Here is a 16170-nt window from a genome sequence, read left to right on the forward strand (position 1 = left end):
TTTGTGTCAAGTGCAGGATGAACACTCTCCAATAGCATAGAAGACCCAAAAACTTCTGTAGCAATGCTACAGTTGTAGGGGCAGGAAAGGCCTGGACTTAATAACTGCTTCTGGTATAATTTTGGTCTTACCCAATCAGACGACCCCCAAGAATGTGACAGACAAACTAGGTCCCTGAACCTTGGTACTGTTCACAGCCCATCCTTTCTCCTGTAGATGTTGCAGCAGTCTAGGTGCTACACCTTCTAGATCTGAGAGTATAAGATGTGAGCATGACATCATCAATATAGTGGTACAGCCACACTGCTAGCAGTTTTTCCCAAGCAGCTGGGCTACAAGTTCATGACAGATGGTGGGGCTGTGGAGGTATCCCTGTGGGAGGATGGTGAAAGTCCACTGCCATCCTTCCCACATGAAGGCAAACTGTTCCTGGCTTTCCTGCCCAATGTCAATGGGATACAAGGCATTAGCAAGATCTACCACATAATGGCGTGTTCCTAGTTCATGGCTGAGGGGATCAATGAACCTACAATGGAGTGGACAGCAGCATGCATAGGGGGTATGAATTATTCAATCCTCCATAATCCACAGTCATACACCAGGAGCCATCTGGCTTTTTTACTGGCTACACTGGGGAACTGAAAGGACTATGGGTGGGCTTTATAATACCCACCTTTTCCAGCTCCTGGAGAGTTTCTCCAATCTCTTTGTGCCCTCCAGACAGCTTGTATTGTTTGGTATTAGTCACCCCCTGAGGCACAGGCAAAGCTATGGGTGGGTGCCTAGCATGTCCCCTCAGAACTGCCTTCACCACATGTACTCTCAGTCTGAACTCACCTGCAGTGGTCTGCAACCATAGGTCCTGCAGGATATCAATCCCCAAAATATACTCCAGGATGGGAGCGATATACAAAGTATATTTTTTTGGGGGTAGAGCACTATTCCCAAAGGGATTTGGGCTTGTTTCACTCTGATAGCCTTACCCCCATATCCATCTATGATAGTGGGGGTTCCACGGAACTGCTCAGGGTCACCATGAATCAGTGAACATTCAGTCCCTGTGTCCACCAGAGCCAGAACATATTTTATGTTCCCTGGGGACCAATGGATAGCTATTTCAACATGTGGCCTCTGGTCCTCCCCGGTCCCTCAGGTAAGATACCTTGATCTTCCCCTCAGTCAAACTGTGTTCCCCAATCACCTTCCTGTGTGGGCTCAATTGAGGTCGGCTCACTCTCCAGCAGGAAGTCTTGCAAACACACAGGCTGGACTCATGGCTCTGTCTCTGACCTCTGCATCTTTGGTCTTAATGACTGGAACTGCTGCTCTAGTTTCAGCTGTTGCCATAGCTCCAGTAAGATCCTATTTCACTTCCCATCTAATTTCCTTCCATCTGCTCCTGCCCGTATTAAATCAACCCACATGGGGCCCTTTAAATTCTTCTTGTGAGTAGCAGATCTTATTTCTTTCCAGATTCTCATTGCTTCAGCCTCTCTTAAGTCTGCTACTGTATGTGTCACCTCGCTTATAGGCTGCCATAAGTGAGGGGAAAGAATGGCCACTAGAGACACAAACAGGGTTGTGGGAGCCATCTGAAGCACAATATTTCTCATTGCAGTAGTGAAAATCTCTTCATCTGGGATGTAATTCTCTGGAAAATAGATGGCATTTCTTATGCCTAGCTCTTGTAACACCTGTTGAAGCTCAGTATATGTCTGCCATTTAACAGGAGAGGATGGTAGATCACCCTGATTGGGCCACACAGCACAAAGTGCATCCATAAGCCAGTTGAGGAGGGAGTGACTCCATGGGGTTTGATGTTCATTTCATAATCACTGCCTCAAGGCAGGCTGCACTGTCAGGAAAGCCAGCTTTCCATCTCTGAACCCGACAGAACAATTGCATCCACCCCTAAGTCCCACAGATGCAGAAGCCAAGCTGATATTGACTCCGAGGGCTTCTGCCTAAACCAGGGGGCCAAATACACCAGCTCAGCCTGAGTATAGGGACAAAGCATAGAGTGCTCCATGACCTGGGGAAAGGGCTGCTCCTCTCCTTGGGGAACTTTCAGCTGCTGGGTTTTTATTTTCTTTATAACCACTGAATGTGCTGTCAATACAGGAGGGGTCAGTGCCTCTGGCACCACCCCTTCATCCTTCCCCAGTTCCTCCATTTCCAGGGCTGATGGCACTTTCTCACTGCTCCCCAAGTGCCTCCTCTGCTATAACCTTTACCTTTTCTGCAGTGCCTTGAAGCAATGCCAGCTCAGTCTTCAGCAGCTCTCTGACCTTCACCTCAATGCTTCGCAGCTGACGTTCTCGTGCTGCCTCCTCCTGTGCTTCCCTCAGGAGTTTGTCTTTTTCCTTGATGGCCTTTTCCTCCTTCAGAGCACCTGGTAGCACTGCTGTCTCGTTCTGTGAGGAATCTTTTACCTCTCCAGTGGCACCTCACTGCTGGCATTCTCGTGCTGCCTTCTCTCACATCAATGCCATTTCCTTCTTCAGGGAATCCACAGAAGTTTGCAGCTCACATTCTCATACCAACATTTCTTGGGTCTTTTTCAGGAGCATGTCCTTCTCTTCTGTAGACTTTTTTAATATTGTGAGAAGCAGCCAACCCACAGTCCCCACTGCCTCAAGGGCACTCTGTCTCTCAACAGACCTACTTACTGTGCCAATGGCTATCTGTGCTGCCTCAGATAGGACCTCCACTTGCCTCCAGTCCTGGGATGCAGCCCAGTCATCTAGGAAGCAAGCCACCTCAGACCACATACCCATTGTAGGACAATCCACTGTCTTCCCATTCACAGGGGCAGCCCGCTGAAGCACCCCTCCCATAGGGCAGCCGTTCTTTTTCCTTGGTTAACAATGCATCCTGCTGACTACGCCAATTGTCTTGCCAATGGGTTTCAGCCCCTAGCAAGTTCACTATGGAATCAATGAGATCAAAGAAAATGACAGAAACACTCTCTAGGCTGAAAGGGTTTATTACCCAGCTTGTTCTCCTGGCAGTATGTCACGTACTAGCACCTCTGCCCCTGTCCAGAGCACTGGGCCGAGCTCTCTATATAGTGCAGTAATAGCTTATTGCCTAATGGTGTGGAAGTGGTAGCCTAGCAACAGGCCAGTTACATCATCATATACTTTAAGTTGATTGAGGATCCTTGTCATAGGAGCCCAAACTTCCCCACATTAGACCAGGCAGGGACCTCCTTCCTGGTACAGTCCTATCACAGGACTACTCTCTTGCATGCAACCTACCTGATGCATTTGCCTATGCTGGTGTCATTAAAACATGTGTCTTATTACCCGTAAGGTCTTTTGGATTGGAAACTTCCTCTGGCTTGAGGATTATTATAATTTGTGTTATTAGGAACCTCCTCTGGCTTGAGGATTATTATAACTTTTGCTATCTGTATCAAAATCTTGCTGTATTTTAATTTTTGTTTGTGGAAGATTGAAAGCATGTAGATTGTAAGGTGAGAATACTGGAGGGGTGGAGTGTGGGGAAGTTGAGGTTCCTATGGCCAGAATCCTCCCTGAACTTAAACCACCTGATGATGTAACTGGCCTGTTGCTAGGCTACCGCTTCCACACTGTTAGGCAATAAGCTATTATTGCAGTATAGATAGAGCTTGGCCCAGTGCTCTGCATGGAGGCAGAGATGTTAGTGATCAACCTACCGCTGGGAGAACAAGCCAGGTAATAAACCCTTTCGCCCCAAAGAACATTTGCTGTCATTTTCTTTGGTCACATCGAATCCATAGAGAAGTTGCTCGGAGCTGAATCCCATTAGCAAGACAACAGCTAATCCATGATGAGAACTAAACAAAAAGAGGAGGAATTTGATCTTGTTTTCCTAGGTCATGAAGACCTTTCCAGGCATGGTTTAGGATTGGAACTCTGGCCACCTGGATATTATTCCAGTATCCTCAGCCCTGTAGCCTGCCAAGAATTATCAGAGCTTAGAGTAGGCTGTTGTTTATAGGATATAATTGGTGAAGTACTAGGGAGAGTCCTACTGAGACAGGGACCATGGGTGTAGTCAGAATAGAGTGAGGGCCTCTGGGAAAAGCAGGGTGGAAATATTTACAGTCAGAGCAATGTAACAACGTGTAAAGAAATACCTACTGAAACTCTGTGCTCAGCATTATGCAAAGTCAAGGTCACCCTAATTCTCTAGGGTAAAGATAAAGACATCTTCAGTGAGATCAGTTAAACGTCAAAAGGCCAGGAGCAACTTGGCCTAGAATGTTGACTGTTCTGCAAGGGTATCAGCATAACCCGTGACTCTGCTGTCAGCCCTGGCAATCAGACTATGACCCAGCCCACCTTGAGGACAGGGCAGGTGATGCAAGTCCACACCCCTAAGCCTTTTTTGATGTTATCGAAAAATCCTCAGCTGCTTATAAAACCCCTAGACAATGCACCACTACGGGCTCTCTTGTCCCCTCCTGGCATGAGCCAGGAGCTCTTTCCTCTCACTTTATTTCTAAATAAAAGCCTGTACCTTGCTCTCCTACCTTGAGTATTTGTGAAACTCATTCTTCGTCTTCCTGAACAAGAACCCTGGATCACTACTCTTCACACATCTCCCCTAAAGCATTCCAAAGCACTTAAAATTCCTACCTTCAGAGTCAATGCTTTCTCTAGCTCAAATTTAAATAGCCTGAAGGGATATCATAATAAACCATTATCAGTCATCAGCAATTCAATGCGAACTGGTGTATTAAATTATTTCCTTAGTGGCAATAGACGGCCAAGAAGAAAGCTAGACTTAGAGAAGCCTTCACTGTAGGGAGTTCTTGCTGCTGGTGTCTCCGTGGGAGAGAAGAGCCAGGTGAGATGCTTTTCTCCATCACTCGCTTCACCGTCAGGAGACCATCGCGCCTTTGGAGGGAGGGAGTGTTGGGATTACAGTCAATTAGAAAATTGAACTAAAAAGATCTTCTGCACTTGTCTGCAGGTTCAACTCTAAAAAAAAATCCTGAAGAGATAGTTGTTAAGGTTTTCTAAACTTGCATGACAAGTGTAAGGATGATTCTGGCAAAGCTCAAAATGGTATCCAGCAGTCGAAATGGTTTATCAGACTTCTTTAACACAATGGTGGAAATGCTCCTTTTTTTGAATCAAGCCAGTTACTGAGATGAAACTTTTCTGTACTCATTTCCTCTTTTTCCCATTTTTTGTGTGACCTTCATTTATTTTAGAAGAGGCTATTTGACTTCTTTGCTGAGTATTCGTGGCTAACAAAGTAATCAATGATCTCCAATGTGTCCCACCTACTGAAGCTAATCAGTTCAGTCTGAAATCTGCTTGGGAGACTGTTTTCTTGAGACTCTGTCTGTCTTTCTTTTTTGTTTTCTCTCCCTCTCCTCTTTCCAGTTCTCATGTGATTAGAAAAACTGTTGGAAAGAGGTGATACCCCATCTAAGTAAAGCTGCCTGGACACTTAGTCACATATTTCAATAACTTACATTTATTTCAGAAGCACTAAAGAATTGTAAATTGAAAGCACTCCATGGAAGAAACTGCTACTTTGCTTGCGAATAGCCAACAAATTGCAGGTACTTTCATAAATTAGATTTACATATAAATGTTTCAACTCAAATACTGCTCTCTGTTATTGATTTACTGAACTTGCTATATTATCTTTTTGTGAAATTAATCCATTATGAGAAAATTTTCTCTCAATAAAGAACCCTCTACTTCTTATAATAATATTTTTATTCAATTACTGGCTCTTTCTCCTCTGCCTGGAAACATTCTCAAGCCTCTCTCCATCCTAGAATTTTAAAAATCCCTTCTTGGATAATGTTTCCTATTCAAGTGAAGGCTTCATGTCTCTCCTCTTTCTTGTAGAATCCTTAAAGCCTCCGTGTTCTAACCTCCCATTTTCTCCTAACCGAATGTAATAATACCATTAATAATAATAATAGCCAATATTCAGACTCAATAATGTGTACCAAGCACTATGCAGCTCATGTGTATTATCTCATTTAAATCTTCCAAGAATCCAATAAGGTCATTATTAGTCCTACATATACAGATGAGAACACTGAGGAATAGAGAGCGTTAGTATGCTGCTCAGTGAATCAGACAGTGTACTGAGTGGGTAGCAACATAGAAATTCCAGTTTCATCCTGTAGGTATCATTCTGTTCTAAATCTTCTAAATCATTGCTGTTATCCACAGTCTGTACTATTTCACTGTAATCAATTATTTCCTAATCATCATATCCAAAGGCTTATTTTCCATCTTCATCCTACCCAATCTTCCCTTAGCAGCTGTCACTTTTGGACCTTTGCACATTTTTCCATCCTTCATTGCCATGATATTACACTCTGTTGGTGTTTCCATATTTCCACCTTTTTTTTCCCTGACTTTGCTGATTCAGCCTTCTCCTGTTCTCTCTTAAATGTTGGGCTAATCTGAATTTTCTTATCCTTTAAATTTCTTCCCTGGATGATCTCAATGACTCCTACATCCTCACCAATCATCTCAACTCCAATTCCAGTGTCCCTTTCACCTGAGCTCCAGGTTCTTCTCTACTTAGAGGCACCAGGAACCAGGAACATCCAAATCAACCCCCTGCCTTTCATTCAAAGCCTGGTGCTCCCTCTGCATTTCCTCCCTTATCCCAAAACAGTTTATGGAAATATAGAAACTGAAGGATTGGGGGGAAAGCCTTTCTTACATCTCTTTTTCTTTAATTCCTGCATTTAGTTGATCCCTATCCTGTGTATCCTAATTTTTAAATTTAAACATTAGTCAATCTCCATTCCCATTTCTGCTGTTCTAACTTGAACCATCATCCTATCTCACCTGCTGTGAGGTCAAATATTATGAATTGTACTTTACCGTATTTGCTTAATACCTAGCCCAATTTCATATACAGAAACAGGTCATGAGACATTTGTTAAGAGAAAAGATATCTACCCAGCACTTATACTTCTTGAAGATTACTCTGTTGTCTAATGCTTATATAGGACTTGCTGTTCTCCAGACAGCATTCTAAATTAGCTATATTATTTTATTTAATACTTGTAAATTTATTTACAATAATAACTGTTTTATTGTTGTTATTATTGTCACTTTATAGATGGGGAGACAGACATAGAGAAATGAACTGACTTGCCCAAGTATATACAGCTAGGAAATGACAGAGCTGGAATTAGATCACAATTTGACTTTAAATCCATGGTTTTAGCCATTGCATTTGCAGATATTTCCTTTTGCTCTGCTTCTATGTATACTAAGGTCCTAATTATTTTTCTATTATAGCTATAATTATTACTAAACTCAGAAACTTATATAGATATGGATCTAATTTCATAATCTCAGCTTCCTCCAACCCCTTATCTAATTCTACAGCAATTCAGAATTAACATTAGTTCACAGTTTAAAGGGAAACTGGAGAAGTAGTGTCCACTTGCCCAACATGTGAGATGCAAACAACCAGCATGACTCCTACAACTCAAAGCAAAATTAGACCTCAGGAGCAGCAACCTCAGAAGGTAATCCTCAGAAGCACAAAGGAGGGTGGGTGCACAGTCAGACATAGGGTGTGTTAATGAGTGAGCTGTTGCTATGGTCTCAATCCCAATAGTGACCTTTTTAGTTTGATGTAGTCCTACTTGCTAATTTTTGTTGCCCTTGCTTGTGGAGTCAGATCCAAAAAATATTGCTAAGATGGATGTCAAGGAGCTTATGCTACATTTTCTTCTAAGAGTTTTATGGTTTCTGGCCTTACATTCAAGTCTTTAATCCATTCTGAAGTAATTCTGTATATGGTATTATATAGTGATTCCAATTTCATTCTTTTGCACATAGCTGTCCTGTTTTCCCAGCACCATTTATTGAAGAGACTGAATTTTCCCCTATTATATTCTTTCCTCCTTTGTTACAGATTAACTGATCATATATGTGTGGGTTAATTTCTGGGCTGTCTATTCTGTTTCATTGGTTTATGTATCTGCTTTTCCTAGTACCATACTGTTTTGATTACTGTAGCTTTGTGGTATGGTTTGAAACCAGGGAGCATGATACTTCCAGCTCTGTTGTTCTTTCTCATGATTGCTTTGGTTATTCATGGTCTTTTGTAGTTCCATACAAATTTTAGGGTTATTTGTTCTAGTTATGTGAGAAATACCTTTGATATTTTGATAGGGTTTACACTGAATCTGTAGATTGCTTTGGGTAGTATGGACATTTTAACAATATTAATTCTTCCAATCCACACAGATTGATTATTTAGGTATTTCAAATTGCACTAGGATTTAAGTATATGACTGAGACTTTGCAATTAGTTTGTAAATCATCCATCCACCCATGTAGTCCTTCAACAAGTGCTTTCCTTGGCACTGAGGATACAATGGAGGACTACAGTCTGATGTAGAAATCAACCATGTAAAAAAAATAATTATCATACATGAGATATCGTAACTCATATGGGTAGGGCATAGGATGGAGCAGTACATGCTGTCTGAGGCCAAAATGTTTCAAGAAGAAGGTAATGTTAAGCTGAGTATTAGAGAATAAATTGGGATTTGAGGCAAATAAAATATGTATGTGGAAAGTCCTCTAAGAAGAGTGTTCAATGTTCAGAAAACAGAAAGAAAGAAAAACTATGACATGTCCAGGGAACCATAAACTGATTGGTATCGGTATTGTGGGTGAATGCAACACAAGCAGCAGTTTGAGGCCAATGGTATGAGGGGCTGTAAATGTTAGACCAAAGTGTCTGGACCTTACTTTGGAGGTGAGTGAACAGATAGTGATCTGCTCAGAACTGCTTCAGAAAGATCTCTCCAGTGACAGAATGGAGGATGAATTAGAAAAAGGAGGGACTAGAGGGATTGGGTTTTATATGTTTATTTATATTCTCCATATTGAATGTCTTCTTTCCTTACATATCAGCCCATATAAGTATCAAATTATTTCATTTGTGACACTTAAAGTTTAACACTCCAAACAGCTCTCCCTATGGTCATTATTATGTTTAAAACTTACTTAACCAATGGTGATTTTTGTTCAATTAAAAAAGTTTTGCTTTTTTAACAGCTTGAGACACAATTTACATACTATATAAACCACCATTTAAAGCATAAACTGTTTTTTTAATATATTCATAAGTTATGCAACCATCACCACAATCAATTTAAGAACATTTCCAGCACCCCCAAAAGAAATCCATATCCATTAGCAGACACTCCCTATTTTTCCCTCTCCCAATTCCCTTAGATTAGGCCACCACTAATCTACTTCCTGTCTCTACAGATTTTCCTGCTCTTGATATTTGACATAAATGGAGTCATACAATATGTTGCCTCTTTTCACTGGCTTTTTTATACAGCATAATGTTTTCAAGATTCATTCACTTTATAGCATATATTAATACTTAATTCCTTTTTATTGCAAATAACATACCATTGTATAAATATACAAGATTTGTTTATCCATTCATCAGTTGATGTACATTTGAGAACAACAGCCAAAATATGGAAAATGTTTTGGCTAGTATGAGTAATGCTGTTACTCATTTATGAGGTTTGTTGTGTGTGTATATATATATATATATATATATACACATACATACTAATTTCTCTTGTATATACACCAAGAGGCATGATTGCTGAGTCATAAAGTGACCTTTTATTTAACATTTCAAGGAGTTGCCAAACTGTTTTCCTAAGTAGTTGTATAGTTTAAGATTCCCACCAGCAATGTGTGAGGACTCCAATCTCTCTACATCCTCACCAACACCTGTTAGTACCTGTCGTTTGATTATAGTCATCTTCTTGGGGTTGAAGTATTATCTCATTGTGGTTATGATATGCATTTTCCTAATAGCTAATGATATTGGGCATCTTTTCATGTGCTTATTGACTAAATGTCTTCTTTGGAGAAATGTCAATTTAGACTCTTTTCCCATTTAAAAAATTGGTTTATCTTTTCATTATTGAGTGGTAAGTGTTCCTTATATTTTCTAAATACAAATCTGTTATCAGACACATGATTTCTAAATGATTCTCTCCCATTTTTTGGTCTATGTATTCATTTTATTGAAGGTGTCCTTTAAAGTATAAAAGTTTTTAGCTGTGATGAAATCCAGTTGAATATATATAAATACACATATATTTGTTATTGTTTTTTCAGTGTCATATCTTAAAAGGCTTTTCCTAACCCAAGGTCACAAATATTTACTCTTCTAAGAGTTTTATAGTTTTAGCTCATACATTTAGGTCTATGATCTATTTGGAGTTAATTTTTTTGTGTGCATGCAAGAAAGGAGTCCAACTTTATTTCTTTTGCATATGGATATCCAATTGTCCCATCACCATTTGTTGAAAGATGATTCTTTCACTATTGAATGGTCTTGGCAACCTTGTCAAAAATCAATGAACATAAAAGTGAAGGTTATATCTTGACTTCCAGTTCTATTCCACTGATATATAAGTTTATCTTTCTTATGAAAAAAAGAGAAGCACCACATTCTCTTTTTTTTAATTTACTTTTTTATTGGAGTATAGTTGATACACAATATTATATTTTTTTCAAGTATACCACACAGTGATTCAACAGCTGCACACATTATTAAATCCTCACCCCAACTAGTGCAATTACTGTCAACACAGGAAGATTTTACAGAACCATTGGCTATACTCTCCATGCAGTACTTCCATCCCCTTGATCAACTTATATTATGATTGAGATTTACTGTAACTGTGTAATGTTTTAAAGTCATCAAGCATGAATTTTCCAATTTTGTTCTTTTTTAAGACCACTTTTGGTATTTTGGATGCCTTGCATTTCTTTATAAATTTTAGGATCAACTTGTCAAGTTCCATAAACAGCTCAACTAAGAATTTAATAAGGATTGTATAGAATCTGTAGATCAATTTATGAAATACTGTCATCTGAATATTAAGCCTTGTAATAATGAAGAAGAGATATCTATCCATTTATTTAGGTCTTTTTAACTTCTTTCACCAATGTTTTGAGGTTTTTTTCCCCAGCTTTATTGAGGTATAATTGAAAAATAAAGTTATATATATTTAAAGAGTACAATGTAATAATTTGATATATGTATACATTGTGAAATCTTTGCCACAATCAAGTTAATTAGTACATTCATCACCTCCCACAGTCACTATTTTTTATTTTTATGGTGAGAATTTCAAGCATAAAATACAGTATTATGAACTTAGTCACCATGCTGCATACTAGATCCCCATAATTTATCCATTTCATAACAGAAAGTTGGTACCCTTTGGGCAACATCTCCCACTTCCCCTTCCTTCAGCCCATGGCAACCACTGTCCAACTCTCTATGTCTATCAATTTTTTTGTATTCCACATGAAAGTAGCTCTATACAATATTTGTATTTTTTCTTTGTCATATTTCACTTAGATTAATGCCCTTCAGCTTCATTCATATCATAACAAATGGCAGGATTTCCTTCTTTTTTATGACTGAATAATATTCATAAATATGCATATAAACACACCACATTTTCTTTATCCATTTATTCATCAATAGATAGTTAACTATATTTTGGCAATGAACATGGTATTACAGATATCTCTTTGAGATAGGATTTCATTTCTTTTAAATATATACCCAGTGATGAGATGGTTGGATCATATGGTAGCTTTTTAAGGAACTTACATATTTTTCCATAATGGCTGTAACAATTTACATGCCAATCAAGAGTGTACAAGGTCTCCTTTTTCTCTAGATCTTCACCAACACTTGTTATCGCTTGTCTTTTGATGAAAGACAAGAGATAATTATCCTAACTTGTGTGATGTTATACCTCACTGTGGTTTTAATTTGATGATTAGTGATATTGAGCACCTTTTCATGTACCTGCTGGCCAAGTGTATGTCTTTTTTGCAAAAATGTCTATTCAGGTCCTTTGCCAATTATGGAATCAGATTATTTGTGTTTTGCTATTGAGTTGTGTGGCTTCTCTGCATATTTTGAATATTAACCTCTTACCCCATATATGGTTTGGGTAAACATTTTCTCCCATTTCACATGCTGTCTTTTCAATTTTTTATTGTCTTTTTGCTGTGCAGAAGCTTTTTAATTTGATGTATCCCATTTGTCTATTTTTGGTGTCATATCTAAACCATCATTGCCAAGACCAATGTCAAAGAGTTTTTTTCTGTTTTCTTCCAAGAGGTCTATGGTTTCAGGTCTTATATTTAAGTCTTTAGTCTACTTAGAGTAATTTCTGTGAGTGTAATATAGTGATCCAGTTTCATTCATTTATATGTGGGTATCCAGTTTTCCCAACATGATTTGTTGAAGAGATAGAGCACTTATTAAATGAAAATGGACCTGAAAAAGAAAGTGAAAAAGGAAAAGAAGAAGGAAGGAAGGAAAGAAGGAAGGAGGGAAGGGAAGGGAAGTGGGGAGGGAGGGAGGGGAGGGGAGGGGAGGGAAGGGAAAGAAAGGGAAGGGATTGGAAGGGAAGGGAAGGGAAGGGAAGGGAAGGGAGAAAGAACAGCTTTTGCTATAGTTGGTATGTTGCGTTTCTATTTTTGTTCATATGAATACATTTTTTGCTTTTCCTTTTGATTCCTTCTTTGCTCCACTGATTGTTCTGAAGTGTGTTGTTTCATTTCCACTTATTTGTAAAATTTACAGTTTTCTTCCTGTTATTGATTTCTAGATTCATATCATTGTGTTTGGAAAAAATACTTGGTATGATTTCAGACTTCTCAAGTTTGTTCAGACTAGTTTTGTTGCCTAACAGATGATCTGCCCCAGGAAATGCTCCACACGCTCCTGAGAAGGAAGTGTATTCTGTTGTTGGACAGAATGTTCCATATGTCTGTTAGGTCCATTTGGTCAAAAGTATAGTTCAAGTCCAGTTACTTTTTGTCTAGATGACCTATCCATTGTTGGAATTGATGCATTGCTGTCCCTGCCTATTATTGCATTGCTATTCCCACCTTCGGATATGTTAAAGTGTCTTCATACAGTTAGGTGTTACAGGGGGGTGCATATATATTTATCATTGCTACATCCTATTGATGAACTGACCCCTTTATCATTATATAATCACCTTCTCTGTCATTTATTACCATCTTTGACTTAAAGTCTACCTTTTCTTATGTAATTACAGCTATCCTTGCTCTGTTTTGGTTTCCATAGGCATGAGCTATCTTTTTTCATCCCTTAACGTTCAATCTATGTGTGTTCTTAACAGCTAAAGTGAGTCTTATAGGCATCATATAGTTGGATCTTGTTTTTATTTTATCCATTCAGCAACCGTATGACTTTTGATTGGAAAATTTAATCCATTTAGAGTTAAAGTAATTATTGACAGCTAAAGACTTACTACTGCCATCTTGTTATTTTTTTGGAAGCTTTACAGTTCCTTTGTTCTCTTCTTACTCTCTTGCTGTCTATTTTGCAATTTGATGAGTTTCTGTAGTGGTGTGTTTTGATTCCCTTTTTTTATTTTCTCAACCTACTATAAGTTTTGCTTTCTGGTTACTATAAGGCTTACATAAAATGCCTTATAGTTATAGCAGTCTATTTTAAGCTGATAACAACTCAAATTTGATCACATACAAAAACTCTATCCCTTTACTTCCTCCTCCCATTTTGTTTTTGATGTCACAATTTATATCTTTCTATATTGAGTATACATAAAAAATTATTGTAGCTATAGTAATCTTTAATACTTTTTTTGTCTTTTTATACTAGAGTTAAGCAATATACACACTGCCAGTCAAGTAGTAGAATTTGACTATGTATTTACTTCTACTGGTGAGCTTTACATTTTTATGTTACTGATTAGTATCCTTTCATTTCAGCTTGAAGAATTCCCTTCAATATTTCTTGTAAGACAGGGCTAGTGGTAACAAACTCTCTCAGCTTTAGTTTGGGAAAGTCTTCAGTTTCCCTTCACTTCTGAAGGACAGCTGTGCTGGGCAAAGTCTTCTTGTTGACAGTTTTTTTCTTTCAATACTTTCATCCCACTCTCTCCTGGCCTGCAAGATTTCTGCTGAGATATCTGCTCATAGACTGATGAGAGGTGCCTTTTATGAGACAAGTTTCTTTTCTATTGCTGCTTTCAAAATTCTCCCTTTGTCTTTGACTTTTGATAGTCTTATTATAATAATGTCTTGGCAAATTCCTTTTTGAGTTGTATTTATATGGGGACCTATGAGCTTCAGATACACGGATGTCCATATCTCTTCCCAGGTTTGGGGAGTTTTCAGCCATTATTTCTTGAAATAAGATTTCCGGCCCTTTCTTTCTCTCCTCCTTCTGGGACTCCTACAATGCATAAATTGTTTCTTTGGATGGTGTCCCATAATTCATGTAGGCTTTCTCTAGTCTTTTTCATTTTTTTTAATCTGAGCAGATAATTTTAAATGTTTTGCCTTTGAGTTCACAGATTCTTTCTCCTACCTGATCAAATTTTTTGTTGATACTCACTCTTGGATTTTTCATTTCAGTCTTTGTATTCTTCACTTCTAGAATTGATGTTTGGTTCTTTGCTATGGTTTCTATCTTTCTGTTGACTCTCTCATTTTGTTCATGTATGTTTTCCTGACTTCACTGAGTTATCTGTTTTCTCTTGTGGCTTGCTGAGCTTTCTTAAAACAATTATTTTGAATTTTTTGAGAGAGACTCATAGATCTCCAATTTTTTTTGTGTGTGGTCAGTTACAGGAAAATTATTGCATCCCTTTGGTGGTGAATGTTTCCTTGGTATTTTATGTTCCTCAAAGTCTTGGCCTTACTCTCTTCCCATTGAAGAAGTGGTCATCTCCTCAAGTCTTTACTCACTGGCTTCATGAGGAAGATACCTTTACTGGTCAGCCCAGATAGGGATTTTGAGGCTTTCTCAGATATTCTTCTGGATGTGCCCACTCCACACATGTTGCTCTACCTTGGATGAATTCTTAAGGTTGTGTGCCTTCTCTCAATCCTGCAAAGCCAGATTGGGTGCTGAAAGTCTACTGTTTGTTTTCTCTAGAGTAATGCCCTGAAATGCTCAAGTTTGTGAGCCTTCTCCTAATCCCACAGTCAGGCTGGCTTTCTGCATTTGCTACCTGTTTGCAAAGGCTCTTTCTAGTCACCTGAGGGAGCATGCGATGGGAGCTGGCCTTGTGGTGGGTAAGAGGATGTGGGTGAGATGCACGAAGCACTGGGGATATTTACAGGCCAGTTGTGGGGGACCACAGGCAAGTCCTCTCCAGTGGCTTGCTTGTAGGCAGGCTTCCTGATGGAGTTTGCAAGTCAGTAGGAAGAACCATGAAGTGGTTAGTAGTAAAATTTAATGAGTTTTGAGACCTGGCTGCTGTGATCCCAGCCTCTTCCAATCCTCAGCCTTGAAAATCACTTCAGTAATTTTGGTGAGATGAGAAAGAAGTATGTCTTTTGAGCAACAACATGCATGGCTAAAGAGGCTGAGCATTCACATGCTCTCAATTTCCCCCATGAGAAAAATCATGAGTTAAATGGATCTGTCCTGGCATTGAGTCATGCCATCTCAGGGAGGGTTGATGTGGGCAAAGTGAAACTGTTCCTTTCCCTCTTCATCACATCTATTCTTGGATATTTTTGCTCCAAGCATTTGCTGGAACCTCTCTGCTGGATGCCCAGTCCCACAAAAGTGCTCTTATCCATGGGAGACTGCCAAAATTCATGTTCTGTGGAAAGATAACAGTAGAGAACTCCTATTCTGCCAAGTTAGACGTCATCTTGTAGATTTCAATATATTGTAAATTTGTTAAATTTTCTTTGTTAAAGTTATTTCTAAGCATTTTATTTATTTTGACTATTTTAAGTCAAATTTTCTTAATTTCATTTTTTTCAGATAGTTCATTGCTAGTATGTGGATACAAAATAGATTTTTCTATCCTGCAGCCTTACTGAACACTTTTATTAGCACCTTTGTTTTTTGATGGATTTCCTAGGATTTATACATGAAAAAGATCACGTCATCAGAGAATAGGTATAGTTTTATTTCTTTCCCTATCTAGATGCTTTTCATTTCCTTGCTTAATTGCATTCCAGTATAATGGAAGAACTTCCAGTACAATATTAAATAGAAGTGGTGAGAGCAGACATCCTTGTGTTATTAGTATCTTTATAGGGAAACCATGCCATCTTTTACCATTAAATGTGATGTTAGCTG

This window comes from Manis pentadactyla, chromosome 12 (genome assembly GCF_030020395.1).
Source record: "Manis pentadactyla isolate mManPen7 chromosome 12, mManPen7.hap1, whole genome shotgun sequence".
Lineage (NCBI taxonomy): Eukaryota > Metazoa > Chordata > Mammalia > Pholidota > Manidae > Manis > Manis pentadactyla.